Source organism: Rutidosis leptorrhynchoides, chromosome 1 (genome assembly GCF_046630445.1).
Source record: "Rutidosis leptorrhynchoides isolate AG116_Rl617_1_P2 chromosome 1, CSIRO_AGI_Rlap_v1, whole genome shotgun sequence".
Classification (NCBI taxonomy): Eukaryota; Viridiplantae; Streptophyta; class Magnoliopsida; order Asterales; family Asteraceae; genus Rutidosis; species Rutidosis leptorrhynchoides.
This window is the reverse complement of record NC_092333.1, coordinates 171,670,262-171,693,562: the sequence shown is the minus strand read 5'-3', so window position 1 is coordinate 171,693,562 and position 23,301 is coordinate 171,670,262. Positions and strand designations below refer to the sequence as shown.

The 23,301-nt window shown below is 36.2% G+C and overlaps 1 non-coding gene across 1 annotated transcript; it reads right to left on the bottom strand.

Annotated features, from left to right (window-relative positions):
• Positions 1-2,716: 2,716 nt before the first annotated feature.
• Positions 2,717-2,823, bottom strand: LOC139886971 (small nucleolar RNA R71). Its single transcript, XR_011772827.1, has one exon. It is a non-coding gene; the product is annotated as a small nucleolar RNA R71 (small nucleolar RNA).
• Between the last annotated feature and the right edge of the window lie 20,478 nt (positions 2,824-23,301).

The following is a 23,301-nucleotide window of genomic DNA, read 5'->3' as shown; positions in this document are numbered from 1 at the left end:
TAAACAAAGTATTAAGACCTTGTCACAGTTCGAATCCCCAATTAGTTGGAATATTTGACTTCAGGTATAAGGGTAATTTGACGAGGACACTCGCACTTTATAATTATGACCAATGGACTATTGTGGACAAAATCAGATGGATATATTGAATAATTCAGGACAAAGGACAATTAACCTATGGTAATAAATTAAAATCAACACGTCGAACATCATGATTACGGAAGTTTAAATAAGCATAATTCCTTTATTTTATATCTCATCGCACTTTTATTTATTGTCATTTTATTTTTCGTACTTCAAATTATTGCACTTTTAATTATCGTACTTTTATTTATCGCACTTTTATTTATCGTCATTTACTTTACGCTTTAAATTAAGTTATATTTATATTTAATATTTTACATTAGGCTTTAATTGTGACTTAAGGCATAAAATCAACAAACCGGTCATTAAACGGTAAAACCCCCTTTTTATAATATATATATATATATATATATATATATATATATATATATATATATATATATATATATATATATATATATATATATATAGCGTTAAACTCAGCTAGCTCCCTATGGAACGAACCAGACTTACTAAAAACTACACTACTCTACGATTAGGTACACTGCCTATAAGTGTTGTAGCAAGGTTTAGGTATATTCATTCAATAAATAAATAAATAACTTGTGTAAATTGTATCGTATTTAATAGTATTTCGTAGTAAAAATTAATAGTATTACGTACTACACCTTGCACACATTAAGTATTTTTGGCACCGCTGCTAGGGACGCCATAGAACGCTATAAAAAAAATTAAGCTATTTTTGTAAAAAAATAATTTTATATAAGTTACCAAAATATATAAAAATATAATATTTTTCTATATTTTTAAGTGTTTAAGTAAAAAGAAAATATATTTTATTTAATTTATATAAAGTATAAAAGTATTTTTTTTAGTTCATAAAAATATAATTTTAAATATCACTTATATATCAATTTTGTAAAAAGTATAAATTAAATACATATTTGAAAAAAAAAAAAAAAACACTGAACCTGTCGAATTGTGGCCTGCATCTATCTGAACCTGCATAGCCATGCGACCGCATGGTTTCTACACATAAACCCCATGCGATCGCATGGGGTGGTCTTACACGTCTGTTCCTCAGTACGACAGAATAAGGGTTTAATGTTTAATAATTATTATTATTAATTAATTGTTAATTAGGGTTTTAGTTATTTAATCAATTTTTAATCTTAGTTTTTAATTAATTTTGTATTTTAAGTTTTAATTAGTTTTATTAATTTATAAATTAGTACCTTTTATAAAATAATAATATAAAAATAATATTTTTATAAAAATTGTATTTTTATAACTTTAAGTTTTATTTTTACTTTTTGTATCTTTTTAAACGTTTAATTCGTAATTTGTATATTTATCGTTCGTAATTAGTTTTAAACTTAGTCTTTGCCGTAGTTATTTTGTATTTCTAGATCTTTAGGCTTTGCCATAAAATCCCTTAAGTGCTTTTTCTTTAGATTAAGATTTAGGCGCTTTAGAATTTTACGACGTCACTTATCGCTTTAGTATTTAAGAAATTTTAGTACCTTTTAAGTTATTGCCGTTTTGGATATAGAATTCCTTTAAGCTTTAATACCTTTAGACGCAAGATTTAGTTTGTTTTTGACGCTTATTTTTCGACCTTTTATTTTTCGACGCACTCTTTTTCTTCCTCTTATTTTTCTACGCTCTGGTTTTTAGGACGTAGATTTTATCTTCAAAATTTCGACGAAGAAAAATTATTTTAAGCGGTTAAATTGATAAACATCCAAAATTTTCTGGTTCGTAGTAATAGTTGGATTTGTTAGTGGCGAGTTGTGGGCTTCTGATTTAAAGGGTCCTGGCTACCTGCTGCATCTATTGGCTATTAGAAACGTGGGCAAAATCAGAAAAGTCTATTAATTTAATAGCTTATATAATTTTTATCTTTTATAACTAATAGGATATTCAGTGAATGCACCGAGCAAAACGTTCACCACCTTTCATACGTTCACCACCTGTAACTCGATCAAGACATCTAGCCAATATTGTCGCCGTTGATTTTTCTTTAGAACCATCATCTAGTCGACCAAGTACTCCAATTCAAATTTCCGATAATCTATTTTTTGAACCCGACCTCATAATTGAGAACCCGGAGGATTTTCAAGGACAATTCAGAGATCCTGAACCACTAATCATTCCTCCTGAACCGCAAATCATACAACCAGAGATTGTCGAGGAAGAAACCATTAAATCAGAATCCTCTAGTGATTCAGATTCAACAAATTTAATCATAGAAAATCAGGAATCTCTAAGTATGGAAGATCGAATGAGAGCTACACGCACTAGCCAAGGTCACGCAATTACTCAACCAGACATTAATGCGCCAGATTCTGAAATCAAAGGACAAATCCTACACATGGTAACTAATCAATGCCAATTTAGTGGTACGCCGAAGGAAGATCCAAACGAACATCTTCGAACCTTTAATAGGATCTGTACTTTATTTAAAATTAGAGAAGTTGAGGATGAACAGATCTATCTCATGTTATTTCCCTGGACTTTAAAGGGAGAAGCCAAAGATTAGTTAGAATCGTTACCTGAAGGGGCGATTGACACATGGGATGTCTTAGTTGAGAAATTTCTTAAAAGATTCTTTCCGGCTTCTAAAGCCGTGAGACTTCAAGGAGAAATTGTTACGTTCACACAAAAGCCAAATGAAACTTTATATGAAGCGTGGACAAGATTTGGAAAGTTGTTGAGAGGATGTCCTCAACATGGTTTAGACACTTATCAAATAGTACAAATATTCTACCAAGGATGCGACATTATTACACGAAAATACATCGACATAGCAGCTGGTGATTCTATTATGAAGAAAACCGCAACTGAAGCTTACAAAATTATTGATAACACAGCCTCCCACTCACAAGAGTGGCATCAAGAAAAAGACATCGTTAGATCATCTAAAGCGGCTAGAGCCGATTCTAGCCATGACTTTGATTCCATTTCCGCAAAGTTAAACGCTTTCGAGAGACGAATGGAAAAGATGACTAAGGATATTCACGCAATACGAATTAGTTGTGAGCAATGTGGAGGACCACATTTGACAAAAGATTGTCTCAGTATTGAACAAACAATGGAACAAAGAGAGAATATTTCATATATAAACCAAAGGCCTGGAAATAATTATCAGAATAATTATCAACCGTCAAGACCAAACTACAATCAAAATCAGAATTATAACCGAAATGTTCCATACAACAACCAACAAGGTCCTAGCAATCAACAAGTATCCAATAATACTTACAACCAACAAAGACATATTTTTCCAAATAAACCACCACAAACCGATGATAAAAAGCCAAATTTAGAAGATATGATGTCAAAGCTAGTTGAATCTCAAATGCAGTTTTTCACATCTCAGAAACAAACCAATGAACAAAATGCTTAAGCATTTAGAAATCAACAAGCTTCAATCCAAAATCTGAAACAAAAAGTGAGCAACCTAGCAAGGTTGATAGGTGAAAGAAAACCAGGGAGTCTACCTAGCGATACAAATGCTAACCCCCGAAATAAAACAGCTAAAGCCATTACCACAATAAGTGGTATTACAATTAAACCACCTGAAATACCTGTAATTTCTGACGACTCTATTCCCACTACACAGGCATCACAGCCTGAGCATGAGAAGGAAACAGAACCGGTAGTTGAAAAGGTTAATGAAGATAACACAGTTAAGGCGAAACCTTATGTTAAACCATACCAACCACCGCTTCCTTACCCGAGTAAAATGAGAAAAGAAAGACTTGAAGTCAAGCAATCCAAATTTTTGGATATGTTTAAACAAATAAATGTCAATCTTCCTTTCATTGATGTAATTTCAGGAATGCCAAGATATGCTAAATTCTTGAAAGATCTAATCACAAATAGAAAGAAAATGGAAGAACTCCCGGCTGTTACAATGAATGCTAATTGTTCTGCAGTGCTATTGAATAAACTACCAGAAAAATTATCAGATCCAGGAAGTTTCACAATTCCATGTTTTCTGGGTAATCTTAGTTCAATAGAAGCATTGGTAGACTTAGTTGCTAGTATAAATTTAATGTCGTATTCATTATACACTAAACTAGACCTTGGAGAATTGAAACCAACACGAATAAGCATACAACTAGCCGATCGATCAGTAAAATATCCTAGAGGGATAATGGAGAACATGCTAGTTAAAGTTGGTACTTTAGTATTTCCAGTAGATTTTGTTATTCTAGACATGGAAGAAGATTCTCGAGTTCCTCTCATATTAGGAAGACCATTCTTAAACACGGCTAAAGCAATAATAGATGTGTTCGGTAAGAAACTGACCCTAAGTATAGAGGACGAGAGTGTTACCTTTTCAGTTGATAGAGCCATGCAACAATCGTAATCTGCAGATGATACATGTTATTACATTCAAACTATAGATTCACATGCAAAATTGTTACAAGAATTTCCAGAATTACAAGGAACAGGAGAATGTTCTTTAGGAGAAGGAACTGAACCAATTGATGAAGCTGAAATGTTAGCTACACTTATGGCTAATGATTACGAACCAACAATAGAAGAACTTCAAATTCTAAAAGAAGAAGACATATATCGATACAAATCATCGATAGAAGAACCACCGATATTAGAGTTAAAGCCACTTCCAAACCATTTGGAATACGCTTATTTACATGGTGAATCTGAATTACCTGTAATAATATTGTCTTCTCTTACAGAAAATGAAAAATCTCAACTCATTTCTGTGCTAAAAGCTCATAAAGCAGCTATTGCATGAAAAATTCATAACATTAAAGGCATAAGTCCTTCGTATTGCACCCATAAAATCCTTATGGAAGAAAATCATAAAACCTATGTGCAACGCCAACGAAGACTAAATCCTAATATGCAAGATGTTGTTAAGAAAGAAATTATTAAACTGCTAGATGCAGGTTTAATTTATCCAATCTCTGATAGTCCATGGGTAATCCCAGTTCAATGCGTACTTAAGAAGGGTGGCATGATTGCCATCACAAATGAAAAAGATGAGCTTATTCCTATTAGGACTGTAACGGGATGGCGTGTTTGTATTGATTATAGAAAACTAAATGACGCCACCAGAAAAGATCACTTTCCTTTACCTTTCATTGATCAAATGTTGGAAAGATTAGCCGGAAACAGTTATGTAACAACCCAATCCAGTAACCATCCGAACGCGCGAAAGATTTTTTTTTTTTTTTTTTATAAAAGTGGAGTGCGCCACGTGCACCACCAAAGGATGCGCGTCGCGCACAGACCCCGATTCAGTTCTGTCCGGTTTTGCAATTTTTCAAATAAAGATCTCCCACTTCCGGACATAATTAGACGAAACGCTTTTCACAACATGTTCTAATATGAAAAACTCATACGATTCAAACATAAAATGAGTTTTACAAAACGGGGCCCACATCGGCCGTTTTACGAGTTTCGTACAAATCATGAGTTTCGACCACATTAGTTTAATTTTCAAAAGACACTATGAGCATGGTGTTTGGGGTTAAACTACCCAAGTCTCGGTCAAACTCCAAAAGCTATCACATCCCAAAAGCATCCCCTAAATAACAAGCGGGATCTCTAATCCAATCGAATGCCCTTACCCTTGTCAACGCCAGAGCCTATAAAAAGATAAACAACGAGAGGGTAAGCAAAGCTTAGTGAATGCAATAATTATACATATACATATATAATATACATACTTGCATGCACTTACATACACCGTAATATTCGCTAGTAATAACAATTAGCATACAAACTCCGAGTATAAGCTAATAACCTCCAAATACCGCAACTAGCATAATCATTAGCATATTCACCAAAATAATATATTATGCTATACAACAACACACACACAATCTATATGGTTAACCATACACACGTCATGGTGCTACCGGCTCCGTGGTTCACACCATACGTAATGCTATGACGCTACCAGCTTCGTGGTTCATGTCACTACGCATTCGAGTCATACTCTTTTATAGTGCTACCGGCTCCGTGGTTCGCACTTCGGTGCTACCGGCTCCGTGGTTCACACCTAATTTTTTTATAGTGCTACCGGCTCCATGATTCACACTTTGATGCTACCGGCTCCGTGGTTCACATCACAACACGTACACCTAGGGATGGCAATGGTCACCCGATCCGGTGGATATCCACCCGATCCACCCGCTTCGTGATGGATATGGATGAACCTAAATGGATATGGATATGGATACGGATATGGATGAACCTAAATGGATATGGATATGGACATGGATGAAAAGTTTCATCCATGGATATATCCATTACCACCCGAAATACGTATACAAATACATAAATATTATAGTTATTCTTATATATTTACTATTACAAGCTCATTTACCATTAGATTTTCATTTTTCTTTCAACTCTATAATAAAATAACTATAATATATTACAATAAAACATGTATATTTAACAAAATAAACTTACAAATTTCATATTTAATTTTTTATAATCAATGTTTTATAATAAGTTTAGCAAATTTTGTTATATCTTCGACAAAAATTACACAATTTTATGGATAGAATTTTTAATGTCATGTCAAATATATTTTTGTTGTACTACGTTTACGTTTTAATCGCATATTAAAAAATACTATAACAGTTTTTTAATATCCATTGGATATCCATTAACCCGCTTAATCCATTGGATATGGATATGGACGGATGATCTGAAACTAAATGGATATGGATATGGATATGGATGAACAAAAACTAAATGGATATGGATATGGATACGGCATCACCCGATCCATATTCGATCCATTGCCATCCCTACGTGCACCATGATGCTACCGGCTCCGTGGTTCACATCATAGTACACTCACACATACTATGGCACTCCCGGCTCCGTGGGTCATGCCATAGCATACAAATAAATACACCATATACATACATGTATAATTACTCCACTCACCTTAACAATTTGGTGACGATTTTATAACTCCGCAAGCTTCAAGGCAAAGTACCTAATATAATAAGTACTCCATTAACACACGAACTAGTTGGACTAAATGCCAACACTTTACACATGTGCATTCAATGACTTAATTGCATTAAATGCCCCATTTACCAAAACCATCATTTAAGGTCAAGACCCATCATCAATCACTAAAAGCTAGTGATTAAGGTCTAACAACACCGTCTTACACAAACTTATGACATTTTACACCCATCTTGCCCAACTAGGTCAACAATTACTCATTTAATCACTTTAATGTCAACACACCCATTTCTGGTCTTCCACAAACCCTCCTAACACCCATTTACTAAACATTTAGGTGTGCTAGTAATTGCTAACCAATTTATGTTCATACAACCCAATTAATACTTTAAAACCCTAGGTTAGTTACTATTGATTCTACATGACTCAATCTTACCCAAGAATACCCAAAATCGCCAAACATGGGTTTTATGTTCACCATTTACCCAAACCCTAACCCTTACACAAAATCAAAGTAAGGAAATTAAAGTTAGAACATACCACTACAACCAAAACATAGCTAGAGAGGAGATGAACAACTTTATAACTCGAGCTAAGACTCAAAACTAGCTCCTTTTTCCTTTGCTTGAGCTTTCTCACACAAGAATCTCCCACTCTCTCTCTAAAATTGAAGTGGATAGGATGAGGTTGTTGGAAATGGAGTGAATGACACCCCCAAGATCTGACCTACTGGCCTCAAACTCGCCCACAAGTGAAATTACCAAAAACCCCATCAAAATATCTAATTAAAATAAGCAGAACCCGGCTACAGTGAGGAGTGCGCCTGGCGCACCCCTATGTGTGCGCTAAGCGCACCCAGCCCAGATCGCTCTCTGACCTCTGTTTTAATATACAAAGTCACCCACACTTCATGTACCATAATTACACTGCTGTACAATTATTATTAGGGTCTTACAATTCTCCTCCACTTGAATCGGAGCGCGTCCTCGCGATTCAAGCCGCATGACAAGAGGAAAGATAAACTAACACAAACTCCTCGGGCTCCCAAGTAAACTCGGAACCTATACTATGATGCCATTGAACTTTATAAGTTCTCAACTCTTTATTCCTCAACCGTTTGACCTTCTCATCGAGTATAGCAATCGGCTCCTCAATATACTCTAACTTATTGTTTAGCTCAATCTCGTCTAATGGCACCCATGATGAATCATCCGCAAGACACTTAGGGAGATGGGAAACATGAAATGTATTATGGATCACCGCAAGCTCTTCGGGTAATTCCAGACAATACGCAACTTCACCAACACGAGCTAGAATTTTAAATGGCCCAATAAACCGAGGAGCTAGCTTTCCCCATTTTCGAAACCGAATAACACCCTTCCATGGCGAAACCTTAAGCATCACCATGTCACCTTCTTGAAATTCAATCATTCGTCTACGCTTGTCGGCATACGACTTTTGTCTATCTTGCGCCTTTTTCAAATGATCCCGAATCATATCAATCTTGCTATTCGTTTCTAAGACCAAATCGGTACTCCTGATTTCTTTTTGACCAACTTCACCCCAACAAATCGGAGTTCGGCACCTCCGTCCATAAAGCATCTCATAAGGTGGCATCCCGATACTAGTATGATAACTATTATTGTACGAGAATTCCACCAAAGGCAAGTGCCCATCCCAACTACCACCAAAATCGATAATGCACGCCTGTAACATATCCTCAAAAGTTTGATTCGTACGTTCGGTTTGACCGTCAGTTTGAGGATGGTACGTCGTGCTCAATTTTAATTGTGTACCCATATCTTCATGAAACTTTTCCCAAAACCGAGATGTAAAACGGGTATCTCGATCCGAAATAATAGATATAGGAACCCTATGTCGAGCGACTACTTCCTTGATAAACAATTTAGCCAAGGTCTCCGACGATATCGCTTCCCGAATGGGAAGAAACAAAGCACTTTTTGTTAATCGGTCAATTATCACCCAAATTGAATCAAATTGGGTTCTCGCCGTCTTTGGTAACTTTGTGATAAAATCCATGGTAATGTGCTCCCATTTCCACTTCGGGATTTCTAACGGTTGTAACTTACCATATGACTTTTGGTGTTCGGCTTTAACTTGCAAACACGTGACGCATTGATCAACATACTTAACAACATCACTTTTCAAGCCCGGCCACCAATACTCCTTCCTTAAATCAAGATACATTTCTGTTGCACCCGGATGAATGGAATACTTTGACTTATATGCTTCATCAAGTAGCAATCGTCGATAATCCCCCATCTTAGGCATCCACACTCTTCCTTGAAAAGACAACAAACCATGCGAACCCATAGTAATGAATTCCGATTGCCCCACAATTCGTTCCGCATGCTTGTTGTGAACGTAAGCTTCAATTTGAATCACACCAAGTTTTTCAAGAAAGTCGTTAGTAATAATCATGCGTAACAATCCCAATCGTAACGCCGGGTGATGACTCTTTCGACTTAACACATCCGCGACCACATTCGCCTTGCCCGGATGATAAAGTATTTCACAATCGTAATCTTTCACCACATCCATCCATATACGTTGACGATAATTCAAATCTCTTTGATCAAAAAGATGTTTCAAACTCTTGTGATCCGAATAAATCGTACACTTGACACCATACAAGTAATGGCGCCAAATTTTCAACGCATGAACAACCACCGCCAACTCAAGATCATGAGTCGGATATCTCGTTTCGTGTTCCTTTAATTGTCGAGAGGCATAAGCGATGACTTTATCCCTTTGCATTAGAACACAACCGAGCCCATTTAAAGAAGCATCACAATAGACCGTCATGTCTTCCACCCCTTCCGGCAAAACTAGCACCGGAGCTTGACACAACTTCTCTTTTAACAATTGAAAAGCAATTTCTTGCTCGTTCTCCCAATTAAATCTCGCATTCTTTCTCGTTAACTTCGTCAATGGAGAAGAAATCTTGGAAAAGTCTTGGATAAATCGACGATAATAACCAGCCAATCCGAGAAAACTTCGGATTTCCGTAGGCGTAGTCGGTCGTCCCCAACTCTTTACCGTCTCTATCTTCCCCGGATCTACTTGAATACCATTTTTGTTCACAATATGGCCAAGGAATTGAACTTCCCTTAGCCAAAATTCACATTTGAAGAATTTAGCATATAACTTCTCCTTCCGCAACGTCTTTAACACGCACCGCAAATGATGTTCATGTTCCTTCAAACTCTTCGAATAGACAAGTATGTCGTCAATGAACACAATTACTGACTTGTCCAACATAGGTTGGCACACTCGGTTCATAAGATCCATGAATGCCGCCGGTGCATTCGTAAGACCAAAAGGCATTACCACAAATTCAAAATGCCCATAACGAGTTCGAAAAGCCGTTTTCTCGATATCTTCCTCACGGACCCGCATTTGGTGATAGCCGGACCGTAGGTCGATTTTATAGAAATACGTTGCACCTTGGAGTTGATCAAACAAATCCTCAATCCGAGGCAATGGATAACGATTCTTGATCGTCACTTTATTCAACTCCCGATAATCGATACACATCCGCATACTACCATCCTTCTTTTTCACAAATAAAACCGGAGCGCCCCATGGCGAAGCACTCTGTCGAATGAAACCCTTTTCAAGCAACTCTTGGGTTTGATTTAAAAACTCCTGCATTTCTGTTGGTGCTAAACGATAAGGAGTTTTAGCAATGGGGGTAGCCCCCGGAACCAACTCAATGCGAAATTCAACTTGTCTTTCCACCGGAACACCCGATAACTCATCCGAAAAAATGTCTTCAAATTCATTCACCACCGGAATTTCACGAATGGATGGTGGCTCATCTCGAGTATCAACAACATGGGCAAGAAAAGCCATGCCACCACTAACAAGGAAACGACGTGCCCGTGCAAAAGTGCATATCGGCACAAGTCTTCTTCGTTTATCACCGTGAATAATTAACTCTCCCCCACTTGGGGTCTTTACCCGAATAAACTTATCATGGCATGCAATATCGGCTCTATTATGATCGAGCCAATCCATACCAACAACGATATCAAAATCACCCAAAGTCATCGGAATGAGATCGCTTTTAAAATTTTCGGCACCAAACACAACATTACAATTTTTACACACATCAACCACTAGCACCGTCTTGCCATCCGCTATTTCAACTTCTATCGGAAGACTTAACTTAGCTAACGGTTTATTAAGTTTAGGCACAAATTTTGGTGACACAAACGACAAGTTTGCACCACTATCAAAGAGTATCCTTGCCGGATTAGAATTAACCATGAAAGTACATGAAACAACTTCGTTAGATTGCTTGGCTTCCTCATTGGTCATCAAGTAATTGCGACCCCTAGCCATACCCGCTGCCTTCTCTAACTTCTTAACATGATCATTATTCAAATCGGGACATTCCGGCCTCTTGTGCCCTTCTTTACCACAATTATAACAAGTGAGCTTGGGTGTAGATGATGCATTTGTACAATCACGAGCCATGTGTCCTTGTCGTCCACAATTATAACATTTGGGTCGAAAGCCCCCGGACGCACCCTTCTTCACACTACCAACGCTTTCGGAGCCCTTCTTGCTATTCTTGTTTGAAAAGTTCGAATGGCTCGAACCCTCAAACTTTCTTTTGTCGAAAGTAAAGCCACTCTTTCTCAAAACGAGCGCCTCAAAACCCTTTGCCATGTTGAACAATTCATCAAAGCTTTTTATCACATTTACACTAATCTTTTCTTGATAGTTATCGTTCAAGATTCGGTAAAAATCTTCTTTCAACATTTTATCATTCCCGACATACTACGGGCAAAATTGGGTTTTTGACAAGAAAACGGATTTGAGAGTGTTCAAATCCATCGATCCTTGCCTCAAGGAACGTAACTCGTCCTTAAGCCTTGTAAGATCGGCCGAAGTTCGGTATTCGTCGAAAAACTCCTTCTTGAATTCATCCCAAGTGAATTCCATGCATTGTTCTTCGCCATAAAGTTGGATTTTCGCGTCCCACCACAATTTAGCATCACCTCTTAACATGCTACAACCATATCTCGTCTTTTTATCGAGAGGGCATTCACATGTACGAAAAGCCCCCTCCATATCGGCGATTCAACGGGCACTCTTAAGTGGGTCCCGTTCACATCGAAGGTGGGAGGTTGAGAGTCCTTGAAATTCTTATAGAAGAAGTCTCGTCTCCCCACATTATCCTCTTGAAGAATGGCCTTAACTTGCTCCTTTACCACATTGACTAGTTGCTCGTCAATCGTGCCTAGGAACATCTTCGAGAAACTCCGCTTTTTAACGTTTAAAGATGGCCTCAACTTTGGCCGTGAACTCAACGTCCTCACTCGTACTTCCGTCATTAGTGTCGTGTCCATTTCTCATCTTCATTCTATAAAAGGGAAAAAAATTAAACAACGAAACGAAAGGACTTAACACATATGTATATACATATACACCACACTACCCCATCTTGCTCAACAATAGTCGTACATTGCTTGTTTGACACGATTTGAACCCGTAACAATGGTAGCTAATCATTGTTACGCGAGCACGTCGCATTAACTTGCTAGCACAACGTCTATCTCGCTTGATGATTGCTAAACACAACACAAAACAATTAGCGCAAGGTTAGATCACATAAACCTAAGCACTTAACCAACGCCCGGTCCGACCCATCTCCTACAAGTCCCGCATAATGTGCATACACAATTAAGTCTAAGTCTAGGCACCTATCTCAAGTCGCCTAAATCCCTTAGACCATGCTCTGATATCACTTGTAACAACCCAATCCAGTAACCATCCGAATGCGCGAAAGAATTTTTTTTTTTTAATAACAGTGGAGTGCGCCACGTGCACCACCAAAGGGTGCGCGGCGCGCATAGACCCCAATTCAGTTCTGTCCGGTTTTGCAATTTTTCAAATAAAGATCTCCCACTTCCCGACATAATTAGACGAAACGCTTTTCACAACATGTTCTAATATGAAAAACTCATACGATTCAAACATAAAATGAGTTTTACAAAACGGGGCCCACATCGGCCGTTTTACGAGTTTCGTACAAATAATGAGTTTCGACCACATTATTTTAATTTCCAAACGACACTATGAGCATGGTGTTTGGGGTTAAACTACCCAAGTCTCGGTCAAACTCCAAAAGCTATCACATACCAAAAGTGTCCCCTAAACAACAAGCGGGATCTCTAATCCAATCGAATACCCTTACCCTTGTCAACGCCGGAGCCTATAAAAAGATAAACAACGAGAGGGTAAATAAAGCTTAGTGAATGCAATAATTATACATATACATATATAATATACCTACTTGCATGCACTTAGATACACCGTAATATTCGCTAGTAACAACAATTAGCATACAAACTCCGAGTATAAGCTAATAACCTCCAAATACCGCAACTAGCATAATCATTAGCATATTCACCAAAATAATATATTATGCTATACAACAACACACACACAATCTATATGGTTAACCATACACACGTCATGGTGCTACCGGCTCCGTGGTTCACACCATACGTAATGCTATGACGCTACCGGCTCCGTGGTTCACGTCACTACGCATTTGAGTCATACTCTTTTATAGTGCTACCGGCTTCGTGGTTCACACTTCGGTGCTACCGGCTCCGTGGTTCACACCTAATTTTTTTATAGTGCTACCGGCTCCGTGGTTCACACTTTGATGCTACCGGCTCCGTAGTTCACATCACAACATGTGCACCATGATGCTACCGGCTCCGTGGTTCACATCATAGTACACTCACACATACTATGGCACTCCCGGCTCCGTGGGTCATACCATAGCATACAAATAAATACACCATATACATACATGTATAATTACTCCACTCACCTTAACAATTTGGTGACGATTTTATAACTCCGCAAGCTTCAAGGCAAAGTACCTAATATAATAAGTACTCCATTAACACACGAACTAGTTGGACTAAATGCCAACACTTTACACATGTGTATTCAATGACTTAATTGCATTAAATGCCTCATTTACCAAAACTGTCATTTAAGGTCAAGACCCATCATCAATCACTAAAAGCTAGTGATTAAGGTCTAACAACACCGTCTTACACAAACTTATGACATTTCACACCCATCTTGCCCAACTAGGTCAACAATTACTCATTTAATCACTTTAATGTCAACACACCCATTTCGGGTCTTCCACAAACCCTCCTAACACCCATTTACTAAACATTTAGGTGTGCTAGTAATTACTAACCAATTTATGTTCATACAACCCAATTAATACTTTAAAACCCTAGGTTAGTTGCTATTGAGTCTACATGACTCAATCTTACCCAAGAACACCCAAAATCGCCAAACATGGGTTTTATGTTCACCATTTACCCAAACCCTAACCCTTACACAAAATCAAAGTAAGGAAATTAAAGTTAGAACGTACCACTACAACCAAAACGTAGCTAGAGAGGAGATGAACAACTTTATAACTCGAGCTAAGACTCAAAACTAGCTCCTTTTTCCTTTGATTGAGCTTTCTCACACAAGAATCTCACTCTCTCTCTCTCTCTAAAATTGAAGTGGATAGGATGAGGTTGTTGGAAATGGAGTGAAAGACACCCCCAGGATCTGACCTACTGGCCTCAAACTCGCCCACAAGTGAAATTACCAAAAAGTCCATCAAAATATCTAATTAAAATAAGCAGAACCCGGCTATAGTGAGGAGTGCGCCAGGCGCACCCCTATGTGTGCGCTGAGCGCACCCAGCCCAGATCGCTCTCTGACCTCTGTTTTAATATACAAAGTCACCCACACTTCATGTACCATAATTACACTGCTGTACAATTATTATTAGGGTCTTACCAGTTACTATTGTTTTATTGACGGTTTCTCCGGATACTTTCAAATTCCAATCGCACCCGAGGACCAAGAGAAAACCACCTTCACGTGCCCTTATGGTACTTTTGCTTACAAACGCATGCCATTTGGACTTTGCAACGCCCCTGCAACCTTTCAAAGGTGCATGATGGTGATTTTTCACGATATGATAGAAGAATGCATGGAAGTTTTCATGGATGACTTTTCAGTCTTCGGTGATACTTTTGAAACATGTCTAGTTAATCTTGAACGAATGCTTATTAGATGCGAGCAATCAAATCTAGTTCTTAATTGGGAAAAATGCCATTTCATGGTTAGAGAAAGCATCATTCTTGGTCATAAAATTTCAAAGGAAGGAATTGAAGTGGATAAAGCTAAAGTAGATGTAATTTCTAAACTTCCACATCCCACCAATGTTAGAGGAGTTAGGAGTTTTCTAGGGCATGCCGGTTTTTACCGACGTTTCATAAAAGACTTTTCTAAAATTGCCACTCCTATGAATAAACTCCTAGAAAAGGATGCTCTATTCATCTTTTCAGATGAATGCATCAAATCTTTTTATATTCTTAAAGAAAAACTCACTAATGCGCCGATCATGATAACTCCAAATTGGAATCTACCATTTGAACTCATGTGCGATGCAAGTGATTTTGCAATGGGAGCCGTTTTAGGACAAAGGATTAAAAAATGATTTTAACCTATCTATTACGCTAGTAAGATGTTACAAGGAGCACAAAAAAATTACACAACTATTGAAAAAGAACTCCTTGCTATTGTCTTTGCTTTTGACAAATTTCGTTCATATCTCGTTCTAGCTAAAACGGTGGTCTATACTGATCATTCTGCTCTTAGATACCTATTTTCAAAACAAGATGCCAAACCACGATTAATCCATTGGATCTTACTCTTACAAGAATTCGATATTGAAATTCGAGACAAAAAGGGAGCAGAAAATCTCGACGCTGATCATCTTTCTCGCCTTGAAAATCCTGAATTAGAAGTTCTAAATGAATTGGCTATACAAGATAACTTTCCTGATGAATATCTATTGAAAATCGATTATAATGAAATTCCATGGTTTACAGACTATGCAAACTACTTAGTATGTGGATTCCTTGAAAAAGGATTGTCGTACCAAAAATGAAAGAAATTCTTTAGTGATATAAAACACTATTTTTGGGAAGATCCACATTTGTTTAAAAGTTGTCCCGATGGAATAATACGCCAATGCATATTCGGAGATGAAGCTAGTCAAATCTTAAACCATTGTCACACAGGACCAACAGGAGGGCATTATGGGCCTCAACTCACAGCAAGAAAAGTTTACGACGCTGGATTCTATTGGACTACAATTTTCAAAGACGCACACCTTCTTTGTAAATCCTGTGATGCATGTCAAAGGGCCAGAAAAATAAGTCAACGTGATGAAATGCCACAAAATGTCATTCAAGTATGTGAAGTATTCGATGTTTGGGGTATTGACTTTATGGGTCCATTTCCAAAATCTCATAATAATCTGTACATTCTCGTTGCCATTGATTATGTATCTAAATGGGCGGAAGCACAAGCTCTCCCAACTAACGATGCACGAGTTGTAGTCAATTTCTTAAAATGTCTTTTTGCTAGGTTCGGAACACCGAAAGCTTTAATAAGTGATCGGGGAACTCATTTTTGTAACAATCAACTTGAGAAAGTTCTCAAAAGATATGGAGTAACTCATAAAATCTCAACTGCTTATCATCCACAAATAAGTGGACAAGTTAAAAATACCAACCGAGCTTTAAAACGTATTCTAGAGAAAACTGTAGGATCAAATCCGAAGATGGTCCATGAAATTGGAGGATGCACTCTGGGCTTTTAGAACAGCCTACAAAACTCCAATTGGTACCACACCTTTTAAACTCGTTTACGGAAAAGCATGTTACCTTCCAGTAGAAATTGAGAACAAAGCATTCTGGGCTTTGAAAACATGTAATCTTGATTTGCATGAAGCCGGTCGTCTACAATTAAGTCAACTAAACGAATTAGAAGAATTAAGACATGATGCATATGAAAATTCGTTAATCTATAAGGAAAGAACGAAGAAATGGCATGATAAAAGATTCAGAAGTTCAAAAGAATTTAAGGAAGGAGACCGAGTTGTTCTTTTCAATTCACTATTCAAGCTATTTCCTAGAAAGTTGAAATCAAGATGGTCTGGACCATTCATATTCAAAAGAGTTTTCCCATACGGAACAATAGAATTGATAAATTCAAATGGGATTGAATTTAAAGTTAATGGTCACAGAGTTAAACACTATATTCATGGTCCGAGGGAAGTTGACAATGAAGTTAATCATAATTTCATCACCCAAGAAAACCCTCAGAATGAAAACATAAATATGTTTTAAACCACATATGAAAAACCAAAATTGGAAGACAGAGAGGCTTCAAATTGGAGCGATGAAGAAGAATTTCTATATAAACCTCCCATTCCAAGAAAAGGGGTAAAAAGTGAACAAGAAGTTCAAGTAGAAGTGAAAGAACCAAGAAAAGATCACCCAGAAAAGGTTAACAAACCAACTCTACTTACTAAAGTAGGAGACCCAAGAGAATTTATCATTTCTTGCTTGCTTAATGATGGTGCTATGTATAATGGGCTCGCAGATTTAAGTGCAAGTGCAAATGTTATGCCTCTTTCCTTATACAAAAGATTAGGTGTGGGTAAATTAAGACCAACCAGAATAGGTGTTCAATTATTTGATCAAACCGTTAAACACCCGGTTGGAATAGCCAATAATTTACTTGTTAAAGTGGGAAGTTTGACCTTCGCTGCAAACTTCGTAGTTATTAATATGGAGGAAGACCTTGATATTCCTCTAATTTTAGGTCACCCATTTTTAGCAACCATCGAGGCGTTCTTTGATGTAAGAGAAAGTAGAATGACACTTAGGGATGGTGACAAATTGGTCACCTTTGTGAACCGAAAGTTTAGATCTCCACCAACCAAAACTGTTGAACCAATAAAAACGCCTAAATGTGGGGAAGATGAAGAAACACCTAATGATGACCCGATAACAAAGAACCCCGTTATTGATACGAAATTAGATGAACCCATTTTTAACAGTGCAACGAAGAAACTTTATAAACGCATTCAAGATGCTAGGATTAAGGGGAACTTTAAGTTATGTAACCGATTAGTATCCAATTTGTCGCCTAAAGAAAAGGCGATGTTAATTGAATTTGTGAATGTTACAGAGGAAATCAACAAATGGCTTGAAGTAAAAGTCAGAGATATGCAAGTTGTTGATGTTCCAATTGAAGTTAATAATGAAGTTAATCACAATTTCGATACCACAGTTAACTAAGTGTGGGGAGATTCAAATGTTTTAAAGGATAGTACAATGCTGTCTAGGGTTAGATTTTCTGTTTTCGTGTAGTTCTTGAAAATGGAATCCGAATGGTGTTTCCCTAGGTGACCCTAAAGAACTATTCTTCTCCCTCCATTCTGAATTTTTATTTCTTTTAGGTTTTACGAGATGAAGAATTCCTTTGATCTGAACCATGGTCTACTACTACACGCTATGATTACTAAACGTAATAATAACATTTTCCCGAGTGAACTGGTATCATTCACAAGAGGCAAAATGGACGAAGTGAGGAAAGAACTCAGGAACAATCATAATAAGATATATTTTGGTAAAGGAAAATCAAAATCTGCAACAAAAATAAGAGCACGACACCTTGAAAGATGTCATAAATGCGGAAAATGGTCACATGAAGGGAAATGTTCGAACAATCAGACACATTCCAATACTGAGTTCGTTACTCTATGCAGAGAAGGACCGTTCATATGTCTAGAAGAAAAGTTATTGAAGAATCGAGGTTACGCTTATGCAGCAATGGAGAACCAAATCGAACGACTCTCTTATGAGTCAATTAAAGTGTAGTGACCCGAACTTTTCCGAACCTTTCTATGATTATATGTTTAATGAAAACTATATTTACATGATTAAATGTTTCCAACATGTTAAGCAATCAAACTTGTTAAGACTTGGTTAATTAAAACGGAAATTTTGTAAACGTCTGATTACCCAGTTTGACCAATGATTCACGAATGCTATAAGTTGTATATGACATGATGATACATAAATGAATAAATATATATGTTTAACATGATATAATGATCATCAAGTATCTCATTAAAAATAGTAACAATAAGTTATATACTTAAAAAGGAGACTATTGACGTATGAAACTCGAAACGATACATATAACGATTATCGTAATAACCACGTTTTACTAAATATATATGAAGCATATTAATACATTGTTATATTATATATAACATGATAATATGATAATTAAATATATCATTAAGTGTATTAACAATGGACTACATAAGTAAAAACAAGACTACTAACTTAAGGATTTTGAAACGAGACATATATGTAACGATTATCGTTGTAACGATATTTAAATGTATATATCATATTAAGATATATTAATATATCATAATATCATGATAATATAATAATTTAAAATCTCATTTGATATTATAAACTTTGGGTTAACGACATTTAACAAGATCGTTAACCTAAAGGTCTCAAAACAAGACTTACATGTAACGACTAACGATGACTTAACGACTCAGTTAAAATGTATATACATGTAGTGTTTTAATATGTATTCATACAATTTTGAAATATTTCAAGACCCTTATCAAAATACATCTACTTAACAAAAATGCTTACAATTACATCCTCGTTCAGTTTCATCAACAATTCTACTCGTATGCACCCGTATTCGTACTCGTACAATACACAGCTTTTAGATGTATGTACTATTGGTATATACACTCCAATGATCAGCTCTTAGCAGCCCATGTGAGTCACCTAACACATGTGGGAACCATCATTTGGCAACTAGCATGAAATATCTCATAAAATTACAAAAATATGAGTAATCATTCATGACTTATTTACATGAAAACAAAATTACATATCCTTTATATCTAATCCATACACCAATGACCAAAAACACCTACAAATACTTTCATTCTTCAATTTTCTTCATCTAATTGATCTCTCTCAAGTTCTAACTTCAAGTTCTAAGTGTTCTTCATAAATTCTACAAGTTCTAGTTACATAAAATCAAGAATACTTTCAAGTTTGCTAGCTCACTTCCAATCTTGTAAGGTGATCATCCAACCTCAAGAAATCTTTGTTTCTTATAGTAGGTTATCATTCTAATATAAGGTAATAATCATATTCAAACTTTGGTTCAATTTCAATAACTATAACAATCTTATTTCAAGTGATGATCTTACTTGAACTTGTTTTCGTGTCATGATTCTGCTTCAAGAACTTCGAGCCATCCAAGGATCCGTTGAAGCTAGATGCATTTTTCTCTTTTCCAGTAGGTTTATCCAAGGAAATTAAGGTAGTAATGATGTTCATAACATCATTAGATTCATACATAAAAAGCTATCATATTCGAAGTGGTAAACTAGTAATCACTAGAACATAGTTTAGTTAATTCTAAACTTGTTCGCAAATAAAGTTAATCCTTCTAACTACACTTTTAAAATAAACTATACACATGATCTATATCTATATGATATGCTAACTTAATGATTTAAATCCGGAAACACGATAAACACCATAAAACCGGATTTACGCCGTCGTAGTTACAACCGGGGGCTGTTTTGGTTTGGATAATTAAAAACTATGAAGATTTAAAAGCTATACTTCTGGGAAAATGATTTTTCTTATTAACATGAAACCATATCCAAAAATCATGGTTAAACTCAAAGTGAAAGTATGTTTTTCAAAACAGTCATCAAGATGTCGTTCTTTCGACGGAAATGACTACCTCTTTCAAAAACGACTTGTAACTTGTATTTCCGACTATAAACCTCTACCTTTTCTGTTTAGTTTCATAAAGTCAAGTTCAATACGAAATCGTGGCCGCTTAAATCACTCAAAACAGATTAGAAACGAAGAAATGGCGAGCAAAACAAAATTGGTAAAAACTACTCATTTTAGCTACGTGAAAATTGGTAACAAATCTATTCCAACCATAACTTAATCAACTTGTATTGTATATTATGTAATCTTGAGATACCATAGACACGTATACAATGTTTCAACCTATCATGTCGACACATCTATATATATTTCGGAACAACCATAGACACTCTATATGTGAATGTTGGAGTTAGCTATACAGGGTTGAGGTTGATTCCAAAATATATATAGTTTGAGTTGTGATCAATACTGAGATATGTATACACTGGGTCGTGGATTGATTCAAGATAATATATATCGATTTATTTCTATACATCTAACTGTGGACAACTAGTTGTAGGTTACTAACGAGGACAGCTGACTTAATAAACTTAAAACATCAAAATGTATTAAAAGTGTTGTAAATATATTTTGAACATACTTTGATATATATGTACATATTTGTTATAGTTTCGTGAATCGACCAGTGGCCAAGTCTTACTTCCCGACGAAGTAAAAAATCTGTGAAAGTGATTTATAGTCCCACTTTTAAAATCTAATATTTTTGGGATGAGAATACATGCAGGTTTTATAAATGATTTACAAAATAGACACAAGTACGTGAAACTACATTCTATGGTTGAATTATCGAAATCGAATATGCCCCTTTTTATTAAGTCTGGTAATCTAAGAATTAGGGAACAGACACCCTAATTGACGCGAATCCTAAAGATAGATCTATTGGGCCTAACAAACCCCATCCAAAGTACCGGATGCTTTAGTACTTCGAAATTTATATCATATCCGAAGGGTGACCCGGAATGATGGGGATATTCTTAAATATACATCTTGTTAATGTCGGTTACCAGGTGTTCACCATATGAATGATTTTTATCTCTATGTATGGGATGTGTATTAAAATATGAAATCTTATGGTCTATTATTATGATTTGATAATATATAGGTTAAACCTATAACTCACCAACATTTTTGTTGACGTTTTAAGCATGTTTATTCTCAGGTGATTATTAAGAGCTTCCGCTGTCGCATACTTAAATAAGGACGAGATTTGGAGTCCATGCTTGTATGATATTGTGTAAAAACTGCATTCAAGAAACTTATTTTGTTGTAACATATTTGTATTGTAAACCATTATGTAATGGTCGCGTGTAAACAGGATATTTTAGATTATCATTATTTGATAATCTACATAAAGCCTTTTAAACCTTTATTGATGAAATAAAGGTTATGGTTTGTTTTAAAATGAATGCAGTCTTTGAAAAACGTCTCATATAGAGGTCAAAACCTCGCAACGAAATCAATTAATATGGAACGTTTTTAATCAATAAGAACGGGACATTTCAGTTGGTATCCGAGCGTTGGTCTTAGAGAACCAGAATTTTTGCATTAGTGTGTCTTATCGAGTTTGTTAGGATGCATTAGTGAGTCTGGACTTCGACCGTGTTTACTTGAAAAATGATTACTTAACAAATTTTGTTGGAAACTATATATTTTTAACATGTGAATATTATGTGATATATTAATCTCTTAACGTGTTTGATATTATGTGATAGATGTCTACCTCTAGAACAAGTCCCATTGACTCACCTAATAATAATGAAGAGTCAAATGTAAATTGGAATGATTCGTGGACTGATTCACAAGTTCCCGAAGAGGAACCGGAAGAAGAGTCGGAACCGGAAGAAGAATCGGAACCGGAAGAAGAAATAGAACCAGTGGGGGAAATAATAAAACGGTTAAGTAGAAGAAAATCCTCAACCAACCGACCAAAGTTAATTATGGTCAATGGTGTTTCCGCCAAGGAAGCAAAGTATTGGGAGGATTACCAATTCTCCGATGAATCGGATCCCGACAAGGATTCTGATGATGTTATAGAAATTACCCCAACACAATTTAATAAGGCAAAAGAGAACAATAAGAGAAAGGGCATAAAAATAGAGAAATTTGATTCCAAACCCGATGAACTTTATATGTATCGTCAACACCCGTATTTCTTAAGTTGTGACAATAACCCGGGAACCTCTAAACCACCAGTTTTTCTAAACCAATGTGAAAAACGACGGCTCGTATTAGGGGAACATCATATATCCCTAGAAACTTGGCAAAACGAACCAAAACCGAAGAAGAAGAAACGAGCGAGTCGGAATAAGATAGTTGTATTCGTGTGGTGTAATATATGTAATATAGTGTGCTTATGCTTTATGATATATGTAAAAAAAAATTGCTTGTATTAATAAGTATTTTTTTTATGAATCTAACTCTTGTCTATTTTACAGTATAAAAACACAAAATGGATAGACAACCCAATATTTTAAGAGACCTACCTGGAGACATGATTGATGAAATCTTGTCTAGAGTC